Source organism: Gigantopelta aegis, unplaced genomic scaffold (assembly GCF_016097555.1).
Source record: "Gigantopelta aegis isolate Gae_Host unplaced genomic scaffold, Gae_host_genome ctg2155_pilon_pilon, whole genome shotgun sequence".
NCBI lineage: Eukaryota > Metazoa > Mollusca > Gastropoda > Neomphalida > Peltospiridae > Gigantopelta > Gigantopelta aegis.
The window spans coordinates 18,343-24,456 of NW_024532859.1; positions in this window are offsets into that span (position 1 = coordinate 18,343).

Genomic DNA, 6,114 nt, shown 5'->3' on the forward strand with positions numbered 1-6,114 from the left:
AGTTGGGATTTTTCTTCAATTTCCCAAACCTTTGTCGTAAATCAAGCAGCTGTTGAGAGTGTAGTAGTTCAAATGAGGATACTCTTACGATGACTTTGAACACTATTTATTTTTCTCTGCAGCTAGCTAGAGTGCTTCCTCCATTTCAAGATCATTTTATCAAAACTCTGTTTTTTTGTATTGATACATCCACATTCTAAACGAAAGTGCGTATAGTCAACATAACCAGTCCTCTGTAATTGATTAAACAGCTCAGCTACTCGCTCAATTTTAGAAAGGGTCTGTTAAATATAAAACAAAGATTAAATTGTTCTATTAGGCTATTTGGAAAGCATCACACATTATATATGTATGTATAATGTATAAGTAGTATAGCAAATAATATAAAGTATATATGTAGCCACTACTTCAATCTTGAGACTAAAATCAAATGTACAAATTAACAAGACAAACTTATTTGTTGTTTTATTAGCTATACTTTTCACATGGTTAGTAAAAAACTCACAAGATAATAAACCAACCTCAATAATTTGTTGACGTTGTCAGCATTTTAGCTGCTAGCTAACACCAATTTACTTTGTAGTTCTCTAAGATCATCAAGTTTGAATACTTTCTGAGTCCCTTGATCAGATGTTACTCTCATTCTTAGACCACACACAGCATCATCAGGATGATGAAGTATCCTTCCTGGAATAGCTTCAATGTAATAGATACCCTAGTGTCATCAAGTTCATTTGTTCAACATTGTTTCTCTGAAAATCAGAGAGTGTTTCTTGAACTCTTTTTCAATTCCCCAAGTCTTGCATTACAAGATTCCTGTAAAAATATTGTTATCAAGACCATGCCATGGGAATAAAACTACAGTGATTTCACGCAGTTAGGATTCTCATCAACAAACTTCCACAAACTTTACATCTGTTAACCAGTGTCTCACAATTCTCATCAAGACTGACATCATATATGAGAGGAGCAAAGGCACTACCAAATTTGAGGAGATCTTGAAGCAGTTGCTTCACCAGATCGCCCTCCATAGTTTGGTTAGCAATTGTATGACATTTGCAACTGACCAACATCTATTGGGTATTTATTTATATATAAACAAAATATTAGTAATATTAGTACATAATTTACTTTTGGCTATTCTCTAACCCATTCCACTATGTCATACAAGAACAAAATGCTTCCAAACAAGCACGACGACGAGGATTGTTTGCAATATCTTTGAGAATACCAGCTGTTTCTGCTGCAGTATTTTCAACAGTAGACAGAGTAATATCACTACTTGATTCCTGTTGATGACATTTATAAATAATAAAATACTATTTTGCGTAATTTACTCTGGCATTAACAAGCTTCAAAGCACTAAAATCTCCAGTCAGTTTAAGAGTGTCCTAATTATTGTAAAAAAAATTAGTGTTTTTGCTGTATAAGAATAACGACAGAGTTCTTGGTAGTCTGATATCTTCTTGAGCGGCATCTCTGATCCATCTTTTTTCAGTCACCTCAAAGCATCACACCATTTACTTAGCTCCTCTTCGATCTCTTTCAAATGAGACATACCTTCAAAAAAATAAGCTACTTTCTTTAAAGGAAGCTTTAAAGCCATCACGAAGATTTTGAAGATCAGCTTTAAGCTCAGCACACATTGGGTTCCACAATTCATTGACAACAATTTCAAGAGTTACAACTGATCCAGGCGGCTTCTTAACATGATACTCCTTCTTTTCCTTGGCAAACACTTTGAGAAAGATACTTGAGGACAACCCCTCATGATGAGTTAACATAAATACTTGTTCTATCACATCATCAGAAATAGGAATAGGACAATGTTTGAAAATAATAGAGTAGCTCCCAGAGGTCAGACACTGGAGTCAAAGTGTAGTCTGACTCAAAGAGCTTTCTTCATCTTAGCAGTCTCAACTATAAGATAAGGCTATATAAAAATCTTGTTACTGTTATGGTGAAATTGCTAACCTTCAACAAATTCTTGAAATGTATGTGCAAAGTGCATCAGTTTTTTGTTTCGCTCTTTGAATTTACTATATGCACTAACTTCTAATTCAAGTGCTTTAAGTGTCCCTCTGTTCATTGAAAACACCAATTTGAAATGAAAGATTTCACTATCCTCCTTGGTCTTCACAAAGTCACCAGCCTTATAAATTCATCTAAATCTTTAGGAGTGACTTGTCTGGTATTCAAATCATTAAAAAACTTTGTCAAGTGTGTTTTAGCTTGTTCACAAATTCTCAGAGCAGTCTTTCTTCCTCTGTCTTTGGAAGTATGCCTGTATTTAAATATATATTCTATAAAAATTAAAGGAGTCAAATTTACTAAAGACAAAATTACATCTTATACCATAAATTTCCAAAATTTCAGGCCACGAGTTCCAAAAAAAAAGGGAAACAAATGTAACATCAGCACCTGGTGGATACTTTGAGGACAATACGGCTCCAAGAATTGGTAGATTTTTGAGAAGGTAAACCACCTTTCAATGAGCTCAAGAAATTATGTGTTTGATCATCCTATATGATCTCAGTAAGATTTTTTATATGAGATAAAAACTCACTTCATCAGGTGCAACAGTTCTTGCGGATTGCAAAATACTCTTAAGTAAAGCATCAATATTTTTTTTTTGGTTGGATTGAATTTTCAAAGGAACTCTGTAATATATTAACTTTGCTTGAAGTTGCATCTAAAAAATAGAGACCTAATATAAAATTATGAATACATTCACAACACCTTATCAAGACGTATTGACAGCTTTAAATAAATACTTTTTTCCCAACTCTCTTGATATTTTTACATATATTGATCTGGTACATTGTCACACCAATCCTATTTAATATGATACAACAATTAATGATAGTATATAACATTACTTTTAACTCATTCATAATTTGAGATTCAATAGGCTCTGTGCCATGTAATTCTGCATCCAAATAATTATTTGGTTACTCAGCTCTGTTATATATTCTTTTGATGATTGCACTGGGTTTTTACTAATGGCCATTTAAAGTAACTCAATTGATGCTTAAAAAGAGAGGAAGTGGTCTGGCATTTTGCTAGCATCACCTTACGCACAATTATTTTGCACCCTTAATAACATAACAACAGCTTCTTCCTTTTCAAACATACCTGCTGTAAAAAATGAGATTGGTAATTGCTGCAGCATTTAAACAAATTATTTTATCTGGTGTATGTTATCACAAACTAGGTAATTTGTTAATTTATACAAGACCATCCAACGTAGAGCTTACACATTTGTGATTAGATTAACAAGTCCACGAATTAATTCTGTAAGCTAAAAATTACAAATAAACACTTGACAATACACAGTGACATATGACTACCTGATCATTTAATCCTAGTCTAGGCAAATATTCTTCACCAAGTAGCCACAAGCAAACACAGTGAGATTCTGGACAGTCTCGAACACGGATGATTAATTCTCCAAATGGACAGGCAGCTACAAAAGCTCTGGGCATAAGCCAGTCATATTGAAAATAAGGCCGTACAAGTTAAAGGCATAAAGGCATATCTATTTAAAGATCCACAAGTGGCTTACTTAAACAAAATGCTTACCTGTTACATGAGCTACAGGCAATTCAGAAAAAGTTTCTGAACATCCAATCCACAAAAAAAGTAGGAAAAATATCTTTTTTTAACACTTGGCAAAGCAAAAGGTTTCTTTGGAACAAACGAATCATGTTTCATTACATGTAATAGAGGCAGAAGACCCATCCATTCATGTTGTAACTTTTGAATAGCAACATTGCATAAGGTTAGAGTATTGTTGAAGACACTGGGTCCTACAAAAGCAATTAAACTGTAAATGTCAGTACATCAGCTACTGACTTATATTTGGTTGTCAAGACTCTTGATCATGCTACACATTTCTCAAAATCAGTAATAGGAATATGGAAAGTAGTGATCAATTCCAGAGTGGAGTCATGTCATCTGTAAGATGTTTTGTATTAACATTAGAGAACAAGGAGCTATGTGACCACTGCTTCAATCATGATTAAGCCAGAATGAAATCTCTCTAAAACCAGACAATGACTTGAACTTCACACCTATTTTTTTAAGAAGTGACTGAAACATAAGATATAGTGAACTAATTAATAGGATATGTAATACTAACCTGTCAATTTTCATCAGAATAGAACTTGTATTCCATTTACTCACATTACCACCTCTCACAAGATAAATACAGTATCTTAAACTATTTATTATAGAATTCAAATATTGGCCCTTCTTTTTTAGCTTCTTCAAATACTCGCCCCTTCCTCCCGGTCAGTGAGTATTGACATCCAATGTTGGTCAAAAAGCCCAATCCAGGTTAAAGAAAGTGCTTGGTAGTTGCTTCTAATCCAGTTTTTTTTTTTCCAAACTTTATACCAACTTACACTATCTTTTGGAATAATCATAGATCATATTGAGTATACTCTACAAAAAGTTATATGATATCAAGTTACAACATTTCTATAATATCAATACCTGAATCTGATGAATTTATTTCTACAACTCGAAATTATAGCTGAGTTATGAACTGAAAGATGTTCATACTCAACTAAATAGCGTTTGCTTTTGTTTTTTTTCTTAAATTTGAAGGCATAGGTATAACGAGAAACATTCATTTTCCCCTTTTAGTTCGAGTAATACGAATCAGGAATTGGTAGTTTGCAATTAAATATTAAGACGTTTCTTTTTTGTAGATACTGTAAGTACAGAAATTATAAAATAGTGAGCATTGATCATCAAAATTCATAGCTAACCATTTAAATTTCCCAATAAAGCTTCTGTATTGTGATCTCTGGGGAAATGATTGAAACACCAAAATGATCAGATTCTACATTCCACATCGATTTGTCCAGATGGGTTAAAAATGTGATCTTTCTTTTGCAGTCTTTCACAAGCATTTCTGGGGAGACCTATAAATTATGATAAAGTTATTTGTCTTAAAAGCAAATTAATGATATGTAGAACTAACCCATTTTTCCCGAGAACCCTTCAGGTTTCCTGCAAATTTTTGTTTCAAAGTAGGATTTTCATCATTATCATCATAATCCTATCGCACAAAAATCTACATTAAATTTCAATAACTTAAGCTTACTTTATCCAAATCTTCGTGCTCCTCTTCTTTGTTCTTCTTCATCATCAGATGGAAGTCAATCAACTTTAGCTGTAATAAATTCGATATAAAAATCATTTGCCATATGTTAATACATACAAATTATATCATCAGCTGTTTCCATTTCACAAACTTCAGAAGATTTGAGAGCATTTAAAAAAGTGTCCCAGATAATGGGCTTTTTTTTGTATCTTTCCAATCATCTAATACATTACTGTGAAGCATCTTCTGATGGCAATTCTGACAGGTTGTGAAGTCTGTCTTCTGGTACTCCTAGCTGCCTCCCAAGTGTTTCCATTTCATTGCAGTTTTTCAGTTAAGTTTTTTAGAATTATCTCATCAGGAATATCTTTGAAATAACTTTTTCTATAAAAGAAAAAACACAACAATGCTCCAGACTAATTATATTGCAATAACTGAGATAATATGTTAATCAGTTTAAGAACTCACTTGTAGCTTTCATATATGATTACTAAGAAAATAAAAATCATGGAAATTACTCACTATATAATTTTTTGCTTTGTAATAGTACAACAAACCCAACAAATTATGCAATGAGTAACTTACACAATTCTAGATTCCATAGAATCCATGTATTAAAAGTTGATATACTGTTTACAGTACATGGGGTAAGGCTAGATTACAAACTTGGGCTAATATTAAAGGGAATATTGTAAAGCTTGAAAAGAGCGTTAAGAAAAAACTGGTCAGCACTAGTACATTCAAAAGCTTGTTAGTATTGAAGCAAGTTTAAGCAAGGTACCAGCTAGTACATGGATCTCCTATTCTTGCTTTCTCATGTCCCATCAACCTTGCCTTTAAGACTGCAAAAAATTACTTTTCAGCATGCAATGAAAATTTTTGCAAATTCCATGGACCAGGCCCAGATTTAATGGATCAACTGGATCACCCTACATCTTACCTATACTATAAGAGCTAAATTTTGGTAATTCCAATCTTAAAAACAATATGTTGTTGCTACA